At 35.8% G+C, this 19,503-nt stretch overlaps 1 protein-coding gene across 2 annotated transcripts in view; it reads right to left on the bottom strand.

The window, feature by feature from the left end:
- Positions 1 to 19,503, bottom strand: part of CSMD3 (CUB and Sushi multiple domains 3) — a 1,079,985-nt gene that overhangs the window by 572,146 nt on the left and 488,336 nt on the right. The gene's annotated exons all lie outside the window — the stretch shown is intronic.

Raw genomic sequence — 19,503 nt, forward strand, 5'->3', positions numbered from 1 at the left:
CCACTGTTTTGGTCAGGTTTAAATGCAGAATATATAAAAACACTGAATTTTACATGGCTACAATTTAAAAGTAAATGTTTCCCTGTTCTACACTGAGTTAAATGTAAGTATTCTCAATTAATAATTGCCTGTTAATAGAGATTAAGTTGTTCCCATTTTTTTGCTATCAAAAGCAACATGGTTACAACCAATCTTAAATATTTTCTGGCTCAAATGTACAAGTACTAGCTTATATATGTACTTATGAGTGCAATTTCTGGATAATAACAAAGTAAAAATTATATTTCATAATATTGTGCCATATGATTTGGAAATTATTTTACCAATTTAAATGCCTACAACTTGTGTGCATTAGGTTTCATTATTTCTACCAATCTAGAGGGTGTAAAAAATGACTTTTCTTTTGCATTTTCTTCATTAGTAATTAAGTTCTTTTTTCATATGTTTGTCATTTATGTTCTTTTTCAGGTTTTCTGTTTTTTACTTCTTGACTCAAAGTTATTTTAATTTTCATAGAAACATGTCAATGCTGAAAAAGTTTTCAAATTTATTGTCATATAATTATTTGCTTTCTTTTAGCCTATGTTGTCTGTACTCTTGTCCTATTTCTATTTCTAACATTATATGTCTTCTCTATTTTTGTTTACTATTTTTTATTGTGCTAACTATAATATATATTAAAAAATCAATATTAGCTATTTTTAAGTGTACAATTCAGTGGCATTAATTATCAATATATTCACAATGCTATGCAACCATCACCATCTTTTTCCAAAAGTTTTCCAAACCAAAACCTTGTTACCATTAAGCCATAACAATAACTCCCCATTTTCCTCTTTCCCCCATCTCCTGGTAACTTCCAACATACTTTCTGTCTCTACAAATTTTCATATTCTTGATATTTTATGTAAGTGGAAAAACACAATATTTCCCTTTTTGTGTCTGATTTACTTCACTAAGAAAAGTCTTTGAGGTTCATCTACATTATAGCATGTATCAGAACTTCATTCCTTTTTATGGCTGAATAATAGTCCATTGTATGTATACACCTAATTTGGTGTAACCATTACTCTGTTGATGGACACTTAGGGTGTTTCTATCTTTTATCTATGGTGAATATTGCTATTATGATGGTGTAAAAGTACTTATTTGAATCCCTGTTTTCAGAGTGAAATTACTGGGTCATATATTTAACATTTTGAAGAACTGCCAAGCTGCTTTCCAGAGCTTCTGAACATTTTAAATTTCCACCGGCCATTCATAAGGGTTCCAATTTCTCCATATCCTCACCACATGTTATTTTCTGTTTTGTTTTTATCATACCCATTCTGGTAGGTGTAAAGTGGTATCTTACTGTGGATATAATTGCGTCTCTCTAATTAATGATATTGAGCATTTTTTCATGTACTTATTAACCATTTGTGTATCTTCTTTGGTAACTGTCTATTCAAGTCATTTACCCCTTTTTATTTATTTTTCTCTTTTACCCCTTTTAAAATTAAGTCATTTGTTTTATTGTTGTTGAGTTTAACAGCTCTTTACATATTCTAGATATTAATCCCCTATCAGATATATTAGTTGCAAATATTTTCTCCCATTATGTGAATTGTCTTTCTGCTCTTGTGATAGTGTTCTTTGACACCACAAAGTTTTAATGTAATGAAGTTCAGTTTACCTATTTTTTATTTTGTTCCCTGCGCTTTTGGTGTCATATTTAAGAAACCATTGCAAAATCCCATATCATACAATTTTTTTCTATGTTTTCTTCTATGAATTTTATAGTTTAAGCGCTTAAATTTAGGTTTTTGATCCATTTTGATTTAACTGTTGTATACAGTGCAAGTAAAGATCAAATTTCATTCTTCTGCATGTGGCTATCCAATTTTACAAGCACCATTTATTGAAACAACTATAGGCAAACCTTGCCTTATTGCACTTTGCTTTATTGTGATTGGCAGATATTGTATTTTGTACAAATTGAAGTTTTGTGGCAAAACTGTGGTCAAGCAAGTATATCAGCACCATTTTTTAAACAGCATTTGCATACTTTGTGGCTGTGTCATGTTTTGATACTTCTCATAATATTTCAAACTTTTTCATTACTATTACATTTATTATGGTGATCTGTGCTCAGTGACTTTTGATGTTTCTTTGTAATGGTTTTGGGGAGCCACAATCCACACCCACATAAGACTGCACACTTAAATGATAAATGTTGTGTGTGTTCTAAGTGCTCCACTGACAGGCTGTTTCCCCATCTTTCTCTATCTCTTTGGGCATCCCTATTACCTAAGACACAATAATATTGAAATTAGGGCAACTAATGACCCTACAGTGGCTTCTAAGTGTTCAAGTGTAAAGAGGAGTCCCACCTCCCACACTTTAAATCAAAAGCTAGAAATGATTAAGCTTAGTGAGAAATGCATGCATTTCGAAAGTCGAGACAGGCCGAAAGGTAGGCGTGCTGCATCAGTTGCAAGTTGTAAATGCAAAGAAACTGTTCTTGAAGGAAATTAAAAGTGCTACTCTAGTGAACATATGAATGATAAGAAAGTGAAATAGCCTTACTGCTGATATGGAGGAAGTTTTAGTGGTCTAGAAGGAAGTTCAAACAAGTCACAACGTTCTCTTAAGTAAAAGCCTAATTTAGAGTAAGGCCCTAACTCTCCTCAAATCTATGAAGGCTCAGAGAGGTAAGTAAGCTGCAAAGAAAAGTCTGAAGCTAGCAGAGATTGGTTCATGAGGTTTAAGGAAAAAAAGCCATCTCCATAACATAAAAGTACAAGGTGAACAGCAGAAGCTGCAGCAAGTTACCCAGATCTTGGTAAGAAAATTAATGAATGTGGCTACACTAATCAACAGATTTTCAGTGTAGACAAAACAGCCTATATTGGAAGAAGACACCATCTAGGACTTTCACAGCTACAGAGAAGTCAATGCCTGACTTCAAATCTTCAAAAGACAGGCTGACTCTCTTGTTAAGGGTATATGTAGCTGACTTGAAGCCAATGCTGATTTACTGTTCTGAAAACCTTAGGAATCTTAAGAATTATGCTAAATCTACTCTGCCTGTGCTCTATAAATGGAACAATAAAGCCTGGAAATAGCACAACTGTTTACAACATAGTTTATGGAATATTTTCAGCCCACTTTTGAGACCTACTGCTCAGGAAAGAAAAAGATTCCTTTAAAAATATGATTGTTTATTGACAATGCACCTGGTCACTCAAGAGCCCTGATGAACCTGTAAAACAAGATTAATGTTGTCATGTCTGCTAAACAACATCCATTCTGCAGCCCATGGATCAAGGAGTAATTCTGACTTTCAAGTCTTATTATTTAATTAACACATTCTGTAAGACTGTATCTGCCATAGATGGTGGTTCCTCTGATGGATCTGGGCAAAGTAAATTAAAACCTTTCTGTAAAGGATTCACCATTCTAGATGCCATTAAGAACATCTGGGATTCACGGGAAGAGCAAAATATCAACATTAATAGAAGTTTGAAAGAAGTTGATTCCAACCCAAATGGAGGACCTTGAGGGGTTCAAAACTTCAGTGGAGGAAGTCACCGCAGCTGTGGTGAAAATAGCAAGAGAATTATAATTAGAAGTGGAGCCTGAAGATGGGACTGAATTGCTGCAATTTCATGGTAAAACTTTTAACAGATGAGAGTTGCTTCTTGTGGATGAGCAAAGAATGTGATGGAATCTCCTCTTGGTGAAGATGTTGTGAAGATTGTTGAAATGACAGCAAAGGATTTAGAATATTATATAAACTTACTTGATAAAGCAGTAGTAGCATTTGAGAGAACTGACTCCTATTTTGAAAGTTCAACTGTGGATAAAATGCTATCAAAGCATAGTGCCTGCTACAGAGAAATCACTGGTGAAAGGGAAGAGTTAATCAATGTGGCAAACTTCATTAATGTTTTATTTTAAGAAATTGCTACAGGGACTCCCCTGGTGGTGCAGTGGTTAGGAATCTGCCTGCCAATGCAGGGGACACAGCTTCGATCCCTGGTCTGGGAGGACCCCACATGCTGCGGAGCAACTAAGCCCGTGCGCCACAACTACTGAGCCTACCCTCTGGAGCCCATGAGCCAGAGCTGCTGAGCCTGTGTGCTACAGCTACTGAAGCCCACACACCTGGAGCCTGTGCTCCCCAACAGGAGAGGCCACCACAATGAGAAGCCTGCACACCGCAGTGAAGAGTAGCCCCCGCTTGCCAGAACTACAGAAAGCCCGTGTGCAGCAACGAATACCCAATGCAACCAAAACTAAATAAATAAAATTGATTCTTTAAAAAAAAAAAAAAAAAAGAAATTGCTACAGCCACCCCAACCATCAGCACCACCACCCTGATCATTCATCAGCCATCAATATCAAGGAAAGACTCCACCAGCTAAATGATTATGACTCACTGCAGGCTCAGATTATGGTTAGCATTTTTTAAAATAGTTTTAATAGTTTTTAGTGTACAGATCTTTTACCTCCTTGGTTAAATTTATTCCTTAGTATTTTACTAGTTTTTAAAAAATTTATTGAAGTACAGTTGATTTACAATGTAGTGTTAATTTCTTCTGTACAGCAAAGTGACTCAGTTATACATATTCTTTTTCATATTCTGTTCCATTATGGTTTATCACAGGATATTGAATATAGTTCCCTGTGCTATACAGTAGGACTTTGTTTATCCATCCTATATATACTAGTTTCCATCTGTTAATCTCAAACTCCCAATCCTTCCCTCCCCTACCTCCCATAAAGTATTTTTTAATTAAGATCTGTACACTGTTTTTTTAGGCACAATGTTGTTGCACACTTAATAGACTACAGTATACTGTAAACATAACTATTATACATACTACAAAAGAATTGTGAGACTTGCTTTATTGTGGTATTCGTTTTATTGTGGTGGTCTAGAACTGAACACACAATTATCTCCAAGGTATGCCTGTATTCTTTCACCATTGAATGTTTTTGGCACCTTTGTCAAAAATTAATTGCTCACAGACGGGTGGGTTTAGTTCTGTGCTCTCTTAGCTTTTGTTTATCTGGGAATATCTTGATTTATCTTTCATCCTTGAAGGAGAGTTTTGACAGATAGATATAGAATTCTTGGTTGACAGTTTTGTTTTCAATGCTTAAAGATATTGTCTCACTTGCTTCTCAGTTTCTTTTTCTTTTTTGAAATCAGCTGTTAATATTTTTTAGGATTTGTTGTACTTAAAGAGTCACTTTTCACCTGCTGCTTTCAAGATTCTCTTTGTTTTTACCTTTCAACCATTTGACTATAATATGTTTAGGTATGGATCACTTTAAGCTTATCTTACATGGATCACTTTAAGCTTATCTTACATAGAGTTTGTTGAGCTTCCTGGATGGGTAGATTCATGTCTCTCTCAAATTTGTGATCCTTCTGGTCATTATTCCTTCAAATATTCTTTCTGTACCATTATTTCTATCTTCTCCTCCTGAGAGTCATAAAATACATTTGTTGGTCCGTTTGCTCATATTCCACAGGTCCCTAGGCTCCTTTCACTTTTTTCACCTTTTTTCTTTTCTTTTTCTGTTCTTCAGACTGAATAATTTCAATTGTCCTATCTTCAAGCTTACTAATTCTTTCTTCTGCTGATCAAACCTGCTCTCAAAACCTCTAGGTTTTTAAATTTCAGTTATTATGGTTTAAAGCTCCAGAATTTCTATTTGGTTTCTTTTTTATAATTTCTATCTCTTTATCGATATTCTCATTTTATTCATATATCATTTTCATCATTCCCTTTAATTTTGTCCATGCTGCTTGAGCATAATTAATACAGTTGTTTTAAAACTTTGTCTAATAAGTTCAATGACTCAATGTCTTCAGGGATATTTTCTGTCAATTTATTTTGTTCCTTTCAATGGCCATATTCTCCTGTTTCTTTGCATACTTTGTGATCTCACTGTTGTTTCTGAAAACTATCCATTTGAATATTATAACATGGTAATTCTGGAAATCAGAGTCTCTTCCTTCCCCAGGGTTTGCTGTTCTTGATTTTTGAAGACTTGTGTCCATCCAATGTTTTAACTGGAATTTCTTTAAATTCAAGGAGATTAAAAAAATATCCATTTCAGCATGCTTGGGCTGCTATAACAAAATACCATAAACTGGGTGGCGTATAAACAATAGAAATTTATTTATCACAGTTCTTGAGGCTGGGAAGTCCAAGATCAAGGCGCGGTTGATTCAGTGTACGGTGAGAGAGTTTCCTGGTTCACAGAAGGCCATCTTTTTGTTGTAACCTAACACCAGCAGAAGGGTCTAGGGAGCCCTTTGGGGTCTCTCTTACAAGAACGCTAATCCTACTCATGAGGTCTCCACCCTCAGGACCTCCCAAAGGCCCCACCTCCTAATACCATCACACTGAGCATTCGGATTATGAATTCTGAAGGGACAGAAGCATTCAGATCATAGTAAGACCCCTCCCAGTCTTTGAGGACTGGCTCAGTGATAGGATATTCTTTAATACCTAGCCAGACCATTTATAATTTTGTCTTAGCCTTCACTTGCTGCTTGCATTAAGCCTATAGATCAGATAGTGGTGAAAGCTTAGGGTTTTCTCTGGTCTCCCTCAGCATGTGTCTTGCCATGGGCATGCATGTGACTTTCTAAATTCCACCATATACTGGAGGGCTTTTGCATGTCCTAATTTCCTGAAGAAACTGTTTCTTATTTCTAGTAACTCATTCATGGTGGCTTGTTTTCCTATGTGTTTAGTTATATTTAACAATAAACCCATTTTTATTAGGGCTTCAGCTGTGAGAATCTTGAAGATCTTAAACTGGGTATAATTTCATTCATTTTCTGCTAACTGGATCCAAGGGTTACTACCAAGCTGGTGGCAGTTTAACATCTGGTGAGGCATTTAGCTAAATACTAAAGTTTCAAGTTCAGCTTCTTCACCTATAGATCCAAAGAGACTGGGCCTCAGTCTTAGTCTCCTAATTCCAGAGACTTATTGCCATTTGCCACAAGGAAAACCAAGCTTTCTTTACATTTCATCTCCAAGCTTTCTTTACATTTCATCTCCTACTTTCATTTCAGTTCATTCTTCTTTTAATTATATACGCATAATTGTACTTGTGTTTGTATGGTATGCATGCATAGTCTTATAGATTTTCTTTATTGTGAACCAACAATGCACTGAAAAATGTGTTTCTTGTATTTCAGTGGGAGGGCCTTTCAGAGTACTTCATCTGTCATCCTTTCAAAAGATTAATGACATGATCCACTTTACCCCAAGCCATTTCACAATAGAGCCATGAGTGCATTGCATTTAAAATTAGGGAACGTCACTTATTAAATGGCTTTAAAAGTCTAATAGGCTAGTAGATACAAACTAAGAATGTAATAAGTGACTGGTTGATTGCTATTTCTATGCCAAACCCTTGATAGTCATTATTGTTTAGTCATGTCTCAAAAAATTTGGATACCCATTTAATGATAGATTTTATTTTGCCTGAATTGTAACTGAGGTTCATGCATGTATATATGCAACAATGAGAACTCGACTTCATTTTAAACTATGTGATGAATTAATTACTAACTAAATCCATACATTTTCAGATAAGCACTTAACCACTGAGCTGTCACTGAAATTTTAGACACTTATAATTCTTGAACAGTTTCAATGACACTGAATCACTGAGAAGCTAAAATAGTCTGACTGAATTTGTAGAACACATTCATTTTAATTTGATTCTTATATGCTTAGTTTAAACGTCATTACTGGACTGGTTCTTCTTTTTTCTTCTTTTTTTTTTTTTGCAGTACGCGGGCCTCTCACTGTTGTTGCCTCTCCCGCTGCGGAGCACAGGCTCCGGACGCGCAGGCTCAGCGGCCATGGCTCACGGGCCCAGCCACTCCACGGCATGTGGGATCTTCCCAGACCGGGGCACGAACCCGTGTCTCCTGCATCGGCAGACAGATTCTGAACCACCGCGCCACCAGGAGAGCGCTGGACTGGTTCTTTAGAAGTAAAATTTATGCATAAAAAGAATAAAAACTACTTTGGCCTCAGCTGGAGACATTAACATAAGTAAAGCATTACAGTAAAATTCAAAAATGGTACATTGAGATATTTCCAAAAATAAAAAAAAAATAAAAACAGTAGAATGTATAAAAGTAATTTGTAAAACCAAAACCAAAACAACAAAACATTTTTTTCACACAAAAATGTAATAAGTAACATCAGGAGTGTGATGTGAAATTTTCTTTTTCTGGATTCTCCTGTAACATGGAGGAGAAAATATCCACTTTCCATCCCTTTATCTTTGTATAATATGAAAATGAAATGAAAAGGTAATTAAAAAAATCAGTACTCATCAGTGTAATATAACTACTTTCTCTACATATATAGTTGGCAGTAGGGCTGAAACATTTAGTAGGAAAATAGGAAGAATATAAAGCATATTAGAAGAGAAAGGAACGTCATATATTTTGCCTTTCGTATTTGTTCCTAATCATTTGTGGGTGGGAAAAAGACCTGCATTTAGGTCATAGGACTGTTGATGCAAAAGCTGTGATAATAAAATATGCCCCTAAATATAAAATAATTGTCTTGATTTTTTAACCAAATAAGCCATACTCTTGGCTTCCACTTGTAAAGTGCTGATTCCAAATTACTATATGATGTTGCTAATTGAGGGCTATGTTAAAAAATTTAAGCTACTAATGTAATCAATTAACAGTAATCTCATGCATATTAACATTGGCTTTCCAGAAGTGAGAAATCTGTAAATAATATTAAATATTAAATGGTTAGTAGATCCATTTCCCATAAGGCTTAAGACATGGGTTTTCACAAGGTATTTTGATAGAACTGGTATAGAACCTATGTTTCATAATTGTCATTCTCTCCATCATTCACAGAGGGTTTAAAACCATGACTTCTCCATCATTGTTTTATGAAGTCATGTGGAATCCCCATTTATACACTTTGTATCTTTTACCCATGAAATTTGTTTAAATTGGCAAACATTTATATTGTGTGAGTCCTGGGCTCAGTGCCACATATGCACTGCTTCATTTTAACCCTAAAACTATAGGTAGCGTCCATTTATATATTAGTTTGGCCACTCAGAAGCTGAATATCCTCGTGTCTGCAAAATTAGGAGGCTTGGTAGGAAGCATAGTATACTTCCCAGCGTGGTTAGGTGTTATCTTCCTCATCATTAACTGCAACCAGAGTGTAGGCATGAAACCTAAGCTCCCCGAACCATGGATTCTGGCAGAGGGTGGCAAAAGCAGCAGAAACATCCAGTTTTAGAAGCAACAGTAGTTGTAACATGTAATGGCACTGATGTCCTAGGGCAGCATTATCCAACAGAAAAAAATCTTCCCACAAGTCAGAACCAGAAGCCATATCCGACTATGACAAAGTAAAGTTCTAGTGAGGTAAAATGGGTTCTGCTACATTCCAGGCTGATCAAGGAACTCATCCCCCTTCCATCGAAGGTAGTCTTCACCAGTCTTCTTAACCAGCAGGATATGATATTGATCTATGAACCAATGACTGACCTCTGAAGTTTCAACTATGACAGATATCACATGTATTTGGGATGTGATGATAACTGTCTATTGGCTATAGGCCTCTAGATAATGAGGAACTAAATCTGGATATAATGGAGAAGCCAGCACAATACTTGGAGATACTAGAGTTGTACGTAACTGGCTAAGATTTTTGGTTTTCTCTATTAATGAAGACAGCATTTTTTCATGTAAACATTTTTCAAAGTGAGTGTAGGGAAAGAACTATGCATCTGGATGAACATTTGATAACAAAACGGGTGGATTGTGGCAGAAACTATTATTACTTATCCAACAGCCATCTTACTTGTTCACTGGACTTTTCTCTTCCGAACAGGACATTGATTTTGCTCAGTTATGTATCTTTCTGTGTACATTCTTATGCTTTAGGGACTGCTGATCCCATACCAAGTTCCATGGAATGGCTCCTAATGAGTCTATGCCAATATTAGCAGTTCCATTTCATTTGTCACGGATAAGATTAGATCTTACTATGTCACTTAATTCTGGTCAGTCAGTGGAAGGCGAGGAGCAATCTTCTGGGCGTGGGGTGCTTTTGGGAAAATATTTCTTCATGCTCAAATGAACACAAAGAATCAGTCTGCTTTGGAGGTGACTGGATCTGGATGTACTGACTAGAGCTACTGCAACCATCTTGCAATATGTAGTTTAAGGACAAAGCTAACACATGGAGATGCCCAGAGCCAAGAGATGGATGTTTCTACTGTATGTCTGAGACTTGCGTACCTCTGGATAGTATGCTGTGCTAAATAATGCATTTTCTTATTATTTAAACCATATCTTTCCCATACTTAAACTGAAAACATTCTAGTGGATACATCAGTAGATTCAATTCTAAGTTTTACAAAATGTTTTGCCCAGTAATTTGTCTGTGTTTATTTGGCTAAAAGTGATGGGACTAAATTCAATCTCAGACTCCCCTGATGTGACAATCCAAGTGCTCAAACTTCACACTATTCTGCATTTGCATAGTAAACGTCTGCAACTTAGGAAATACCTTCTGTCTGCCAAATACCTGATATATAATAGCATAACTTCTAAGTAAGTTCTTTGATGTTGCACATATGCCTCATGTTTTAAATAGTTATGGCAAGGGAAGATAATTTCTGAAATCTGACAAGTAGCAAACATTGTGTCAATTCCTTGGGGGAAAAATACAGAAAGCATGGATTGGTATAAGCAATTTTATCTTCCATGATAAAGTCTGTATTTTTTTGCCTCAAAATAAATCTGGAAGCTGATGAAATTTCTTAGTATTTCTCCAGTCACTATTCTCTGTATTGGCCAATTTGCACCAATATAACTAGTATTGGAATTAAATGAAGCTTTGATGATATTTAACTAAACAAATTAATGATGCTTTAATATTAATACCAAGCTAATCACATTAGTGAGACAAGATAATATAAGGGTACAGGCAAAGATATGGTTTAAGTCTCTCTCTGTCATGGAACGTTACATTATTTTGGGGAAGTCTCATAACTATAAAAGAGTGTTTATAATTCATAATTCCTAAGGTTGAAGTAGGTATTACATTAGTTTGTAAAACAGAACATACTGTGCTTGATATACAGTAGGCCTTCAATAAATGGCAGTTATTATTAGCTAATCATAAAATAAATGTTGACATCTGTTCACAATGGATCTTGAGGATGAAGTTCTATTTCTGGCAACCCCACTGTGATTTAAGGAGGAGAGTTTCTTCCCCAAAATCTATGCTGCTAGAAATTTATCTTTTCTGGAAGAAAATAATATTTTCTCTATTAAGCTCATTTCAGAATGACTATAATTCACTCTGTTATTAACAAGTATATTTCTTACCAGTGAGGAAATCCAGAATGCATATATACAAAATATACAAAGTATAAGCTTTGCATACAAAGCTTAAGGTATGTAATGCTATATTACACAATCAATTTGACATATAATTAAAGAGCTTCCTTATTCATACATGTCTCAGACCTTAGCGATCACAGTCCAATTTGGAGACAAGACATAAACAAGATAAATACAATACCCTGTGTTAAGTGCTTTGGGATATGGACACACAGGGTTAACATGGGCAGAGGTAAGAGCTGCCCAATCCAATTAAAGAGTAAAATGGAAAGATTTCCCCCAAGAGAAAATCCCCAGGCAGTGCAAAGGAAGGTAAATATGGGAACTGGGGAAGAACACTGTAGAAGAGAGCATAAAAAAGGGCACAGTAGAAAGAAATATTCTTTTTGTTTCTGTAATATCAACTGTGAAACAGGAAGTGATTAAAAGGAAGGCTAAAAATGGAGGTAGGAGCTGTATCATGTTAAGAACTTTGAACTTTATCTTATAAATGAGTAGCAGCAAATAATGAGTTTTGAGTGGTGTGCTGACAGGGTTTTATTTGCTTTTCATATGCTCACTTTGGCAGCAGGAACAATCTGTATTTGAAGTGGAGTAGGGCAGTTAGAGAGATCGAGGGACTAAACTTGAGCTGTAAAAGTAGGGATGGAGAAGAGTGGACTCAATCTAGATTTTTTAACCCCCCCCCCCCGCCAAAAAAAATGTCCTTTTTCCCTTCTTCTCTTTTCATACATATAGAAGCACTAGTCAAAAGCTCACTCAAAAATCGATGCCTCATAGGACTATTTTATCAAATTTTATTGGGTATAGTCTAATTCAGACAAAGCAGAATATTCAACCCGTTTGTCCAAAATCTCATGTATTTCAGAATAATCCTAAAATTTTACTGTTTTGTGATATGTATTGTGTATGATATGTATTACATGTGTACATGGAAAATTAGTGTTCAATAACTGTTTAATTAGTAATCATCCTAATTTGCCTATTTTTATAAAAAGGTAAATTTACATGAAATTTGTGAAACAAATACTGTAAGATAAAAAAGGTTTAAATATAACACATATAAACCCAACATTTATTTATTTGAAAGTAATCTCATTTTAGAGGAAGAAGTTAATCTCTCATATTCTAGAAGGATTATACACTATAATATTATATATTTTACGACAGAAGATGTATTCCAAGACTCTTGGACTAGACCATTCAAAAATGAGGAGTGCCAGCCTAGGGAATTCTCTAGGTTCATCCACTTTGCTGCCAGAATCAGGTTAATAGTTTCAATTCTTACAAAGGCTCATATTTCAGAGACAGGAGGGGAATCTGGAGACACAGTAAGATACTGATGGAACGATAAAAGCTTTCAGCTTTGTTTATTTTTCTATGCCTTTTGTATTTGTGCACTGCTCTTCCCCTTTAGGGGGTTGCTGGTATGTAACAATGACATTAAATATGGCACTACAAATGTTTCACTGAAGGGAAGAAACTACACAAAATGAAAAATGCATCAAATATTAAATCTATAACAAAACTGTACAAAACCATTGGTTCTTTCTGTCATTTATTCATGTTTTGCTACTGGAGGCTATAATTTAAATTTCATAATATATATAAATGATCAACTTGAACTTACAAATTTTGAAGAAAATGCTTGCAGATACTGTTGCTGGTTTTAGGAGGATATTCATTACAAATTTGTACATGTTAGGTTGTACATATTGAAACAAATTTTAAACAAATATGAGTACGTCTCATTAAAGTGAATTTGGTAAGAAGCACTATTTTGCTGGGTTTTGTCACTCATTAATAATGACGTCAGTCTGATCCAGAATACCTATCTCTCCATTTATTCATCTATACTATTTTTATGCAGAGAACCTTTGACTTGAAGCTTTATTAAAAAATGAGATTAGTTTAAAATGGCTAAACATACAACATGGTAGAGAGATACTATACATTTTTGTATATAAATGAACCATACAGTGGATTCTAATTCCCATTCTCAGTTTATTTTTATTGTTTTTCCTTGATACCAAAGAGGAAGGATGCAAGATATTAGCTTCTCAATTCATGGTCTTTGTTGTTAACTTTATTTTTGCTTATGTAATTTCTTCAAGTGTTAATGAATCTTTAACAGTTAATATTTATGGAAGACCTTGTTTACTTCCAAAATTATCTTCTTGAGTAAGCAATTTAGGTAGAAGCCCAAGAAGTTAGGGTATAAGAGGAATTATTTGCCACTGAACTCACTGTTTGCCAGTTATCCAGGAAGAAAGATTGCTGGTCCATGAATGAATATTCTTCGGGACGAGTGGTTGGGAAAAAAGTAGGGAGAGATATTTATACTATTTGCTGTTTTGTGAACTGCACTTCAATTAATAAGCCTCTTTTGAAAATTTTGGATGTTATGTTGAAACACAAATCAGATAAATCTTCTTCCTAAAAACTTTTAATTTGTTTAATTCATTCTATAAATTTGTATTTAGAGCCTACTCTTTACCAGGTGCTATTCTAGTGCTGGGGATATAGACAAACTTTCCTCCCTTCTTGGGGAAGTATACAAAAGATAGAGAAGCAGCATATAATACCATACAATATGAGATCTTCAAATACTGATGTGTTACAAGATGCTATAAAAAAAATAAAGCAAGGAGATAGAGATGGAGGCGGTCAGTGATTCAGGGGAGAGAAAGTGACACTTAAGAGATATCTAAATGAAGTAAGAGATATCATGCTTCTCATTACATTTTTGGATGGATCGCAGAGGGCCCTGTATGATCCGAGCTTTAATCAGCTCTATAGCCTCCATTTCTTACATTCTTCTCTTTACCCACTATGCCACAGGAACGCTGTCATCTTTTTAGTTTCTAGAAGACACCAGGCTCTGGCTTCCGTGGTGGCGCAGTGGTTGAGAGTCCGCCTGCCGATTCAGGGGATGCGGGTTCGTGCCCCGGTCCTGTAAGATCCCACATGCCGCGGAGCGGCTGGGCCCATGAGCCATGGCCGCTTGAGCCTGCGCATCCGAAGCCTGTGCTCCACAACGGGAGAGGCCACAACAGTGAGAGGCCCGCATACGGCAAAAAAAATCTTGAATGTATTGTGACTTGTTTTGGGCCCTTAACATGTGAACTATCCTGGAGAATGTTCCATGTGCACTTGACAAGAATTTGTATTCTGCTGATTTTGGATGGACTGTTCTATATACCTATTACGGACTTAATTTGGTGTAAGGTGTTGTTTAGGTCTATTGTTTCCTTATTGATTGTCTGCCAGGATGATCTATCCATTGATGTAACTGGGGTGCTCAAGTCCCTTACTATTACTGTATTGCTTTCAATTTCTCCTTTTAAGTCTGCTAATATTTGCTTTATATATCTTGGTGTATGTTAGGTACATATACATTTATAAATGTTATATCTTCTTGGTGGACTGGCTCTGTTATCATTATGTAATGCCCTTGTCTTTTATTATCGTCTTTATTTTAAAGTCTACTTTTTCTGATATGAGTATCATATCAGCTTTCTTTTCATTTCCATTTGCATGGAATATCTTTTTCCAACCCTTCACCTTTAGTTTGTGTGTGTTCTTACTCCTGAAGTGAGTCACTTGTAGGCAGCATACAGATGGGTGTTTTTTTTTTTATTTAAATCCATTTATTCTCCCTAGGTCTTTTCATTGGAAAATTTCATCCATTTACATTTAAAGTAATTATTGATAGGTATGTACTTATTGCCACTTTGGTAATTGTTTTCTGGTTTCTGTAGTTTTTCTCTGTTCTTTTCTTCCTCTCTCTTTTCCTTGGGTTTTGGTTGTTTTCTTTAGCATTATTTTTAAATTTCTGTTCATTTTTTTGTGTACTTACTTTATGTTTTTTCCTTGTGATTATCATGAGGCTCACATACTACATTCTAATTAAATAGCAGTTTGTCTTAAGTTGTTAGGAACTTAAATTTGAACACATTCCAAAGCTGTATATTTTCACTTCCCCAAGTGTTTTACACTTTTGATGACACACTTTACATCTTTTTATGTACCCCTTAACTAACTATTGTAATTTTAGTTAATTTTACTACTTTTGTTTTTTTTTGTTTTTTTTTTTTTTGTGGTACGTGGGCCTCTCACTGTTGTGGCCTCTCCCGTTGTGGAGCACAGGCTCCAGACGCGCAGGCTCAGCGGCCATGGCTCACGGGCCCAGCCGCTCCGCGGCATGTGGGATCTTCCCGGACCGGGGCACGAACCCATGTGCCCTGCATCGGCAGGCGGACTCTCAACCACTGCACCACCAGGGAAGCCCCTACTTTTGTCTTTTAATCCTCATGCTTGCTTTATAAGTAATTGATATACTACCTTTGTTATATATTTACCTTTTCCAGTGGATTTTTACATTGTTTTCTTATTATTTAATTACTGATGTTTATTTTCAGCCTAAAGAAGGTCCTTTAACATTTCTCTCAGGGACAGTTTAGTGGTGGTGAAGTTCTTTAGCTTATGCTTCCCTGGGAAACTCTTAATCTCTCTTTCAATTCTGAATGGTAACCTTCCTGGGTATGTTATTGCAGAATTCTTGGTTGGTTGTTTTTTCCTTTCAGCACTTTAAATATGTCATGCCACTCCTTTTGGCCTGTAAGATTTCTGCTGAAAAAAACAAAAGAAAACAAAAAACTGCGGATAGCCTTATGGGGTTTCCCTTACATGTAACAGGTTGTTTTTCTCTTGCTGCTTTTAGTATTCTCTCTTTGTCCTTGACTTTTACCATTTTTAATTATAATGTGTCTTGTTATGTGTCTCTTTGGGTCCATCTAATTCAGAATTCTCTGTGCTTTCTGGACCTTGATGTCTGTTTCCTCTCCAGATTATGAAAATTTTCAGCCATTATTTCTTCAATATTTTTTCTCATTTTTTTCCTTCTGGGACCACTATAACACAAATGTTGTTATTCCTGTTGATCTTGTCCCAAAGGTTTCTTAAGATGTATTCAGTTTTTTAAATTCTTTATTCATTTTGCTGTTCTGTCTGGGTGAGTTCCATTGACTTGTCTTCCAGCTTGCTTATTCATTCTTCTACCTCATCCAACTTGTTTTTGAACCCCTATAGTGTATTTTTCAGTTCAGTTATAACTTCTGTTTGGTATTTCCTCATATTTTCTGTCTCTTTGTTGAAGTTCTCACTGTGTCTGTCCATTCTTCTCCTGTGTTCAGTGAGAATATTTATGACTATTACTTTAAACTCTTTATAAAGTAGATTGTTTAACTCTGCTTTATTTTGTTTTCTGAGGCATTGTCTTGTTCTTTCACTTGGAACATAGTCCTCTGTCTCCTCATTTTGCTTAATTCTCTGTATTTGTCTCTATGTATTAGGTAAATCAGCTACCTCTCCCAGTCTTGGAGGAGTGACTTTATGTAGATGTTCTGTAGGGCTCAGAAGTGCCAGGCACTCAAGAGGTGTCCCCTATGTGGACTGCATGCATTCCCCTGCTGTGGAGGGGCTGCAGCTGCTGCTGCTTCAGTGTGCTGGTGGGCAGGGCTGGCCTCTATTATGGTTGGCTGCAGGACCTGGTCATGGTAGCTGCTGAACACTGGGCAGAGTCACATCCCAGCTGGTTCTGTAGCTTGGCCAAGGCACAGGAGTAGGTGGAGCTCTTTGTGGGGCACATCCACTGGCAGTAACAGGTTAGATGGAGATTTCCTAAATGGTGCTCTCCAGAGATGGTATTAGCAACGTACCCTGAGATTTCAAAAATGGCTCCCACCAGTGTCTTAGTCCCCAGAGAGCATCTCAACTGGTTCCTGCCTCTCCAGCAGACACTTTAAGATCAGTAAGGGAGTCCCCTTTACCTTTGACCTTTTCAAGTGATTGAAATCACTTTTCAATCTGGTGATTTTGTGCTGGTTTTCAGGTTGACTGAGTCTGCATGTGACCCCTTTAAGAGTGAGTTTTCCATTCACTGTAGTTCTACAGTTTTCCTGGATGTATTACCCATTGGTTTTCAAAGCATGTGTTTTAGGGGCTCATCTTTCCTGTGAAGGATCTAAGGGTTGGGGTGCCTGACGTGAAGTTCAAATCTCTTGTTTCTCAAGGAAAATATCCATACCTTGTGATCCTTCCAGACTGTGAATCGCTGTGGCTGGGGTGTGTCGTTTTTCCTTGGCATGACTGCATCTCTGTTTCTCCTAACTGTCCCTTTACCCTTTGTGGCTGTCCTTTCACCCTTTGTTGTGGAGATTCTGTTGTGTTTTCAGGCCCCTTTCAGAGGGAATTATCCCATATGTAGTTGTATATTTGTTGTATCTGTGGGAAGAGTTGAGTTCAGGATCTTCCAATACCACCATCTTGAACCCTCCCCAATGATTGCTTTTAAGTTATCAAACATAAAGAAAAACATAAGCAATGATTTTTGAAGAAACTCATAGATATTGAGGGGTTAAGTATCTTGGTTAATTTGGGTTTATACCAACTAAGAGAGCTCTGCACCTGTGGTTTATGCCAGTAACTGTCTTCTCAAAAGAGTTCTGACATGGTAATCTATGTAAGCAAATCTTCCAACAGTATTTGTCAAAATATATAGTTATAACCTGTAGTGCATCATAAAATTGATTTAGTGAGGCATGACCACTATTTTAAAAATAGATTACAAGTTAGAATCAAAAACAGAGAATTGCATTCATGTAGTAAGGGAAAATTATTTTTTAGCATTGTATGTATGTATGTATGTGTGTGTCCGTGTGTGTGTGTAACTGGGCCACAATGTAAAATATAATTGTGGGAGATGGTTGAAAATACTTGGATTTTTACAGGGTATCTTAAAATGGATATAAACCAACAGATCAAAAATTAATGTCCTCAATCAGCTATTTGATAAAAATAGCAAAGAAAGTAATTATGTCTTCCTTAGAAAATAAATTCGATTTTTTTTATGGAGAGAAAGAATAGATGAAAGTTTGGTAGATTGGTTAAGAAAAGCAAGGAGAAATGTGATGGCCTCTGTGAAACTTCAGGTAATTCAATAATGAAAATGAGTTAAGCTTAGCAAAGTAAACATCTTATAGAGCAGGAGATAATTACCACATTTTGCTGACAATTATAGGTAACTGCTATGACATAAAAAAGATTTCTATCTCCATACAAGATTAATACAATGTGTTTCTCCCATACTTTACAATGAATTTGCTTCATGTTTATCTTAGTATAAGATACTTATGTCTTAGTGTGAGATACGTCACTGTAAATAACACACATCTTATAAAGTACACAGCATTGACCTTTGCTACCTATGTGATCTCAGACACGTTATTTATCTTCTTTATTAAATGCAGACATAAAATTATTTATCTATTAAGGGAAGTCTTAAAATTAAATAATTCATGGAAAGTGCTGTGAATGGTACCTGGTATGTTACTAAATGTTCAATAAATATGCGCTTATTTTTTCTCAAGTAGTTCATGATTTGTTTCCTTAACAACCCATAATTTGCACAGAGAAGGTATTTGATAAATAAACATTTGCTGAATTGAATTGAATTGACAACACGGGTTGGGTAAGTAAAATGATTTCCTTTGTGAAGGTGAAGAGTTAGATTTAGTAATTTTCCCAAGGTTTATACAGCTAGTTTAGGGGAGCATAGGCTTCTGACCTAGTTCTTATGAGTTGTAAATCAGGGCTCTCCTATAAGGCAAGTGTAATTGACCACTGAGTTGATTTTTAAAACAACCCTGCTACTCTTATGATTGTTTTATGAACATAAAACCCAAAACAGTCTGGAAAATAGTATACTTTGTATCTAATAACGAGTTAATGTTTTTTAAGTATTTATTAACTCTGCTAAGTACTCTGTATGCTTTACCTCACTTACTTCTCATAACTTTGAAATACATGCTCTTATTACTCACATTTTATAGATAAAGAAACTGAATTTCAGAGAGGTTAAATAGCCTGATCAAAGTTGTTAGTTGGTAAATTCTAAATCAGTATTTGAACTACAAATCTGACCCAGTTTTATGGACTCTACCACCAACCTTTCCTTAATATAACTCAGATAAGATATCATATATTCTGAGAGGAATTTTGACTCTTCCTATTTA

Source organism: Globicephala melas, chromosome 17, assembly GCF_963455315.2.
Source record: "Globicephala melas chromosome 17, mGloMel1.2, whole genome shotgun sequence".
Lineage (NCBI taxonomy): Eukaryota > Metazoa > Chordata > Mammalia > Artiodactyla > Delphinidae > Globicephala > Globicephala melas.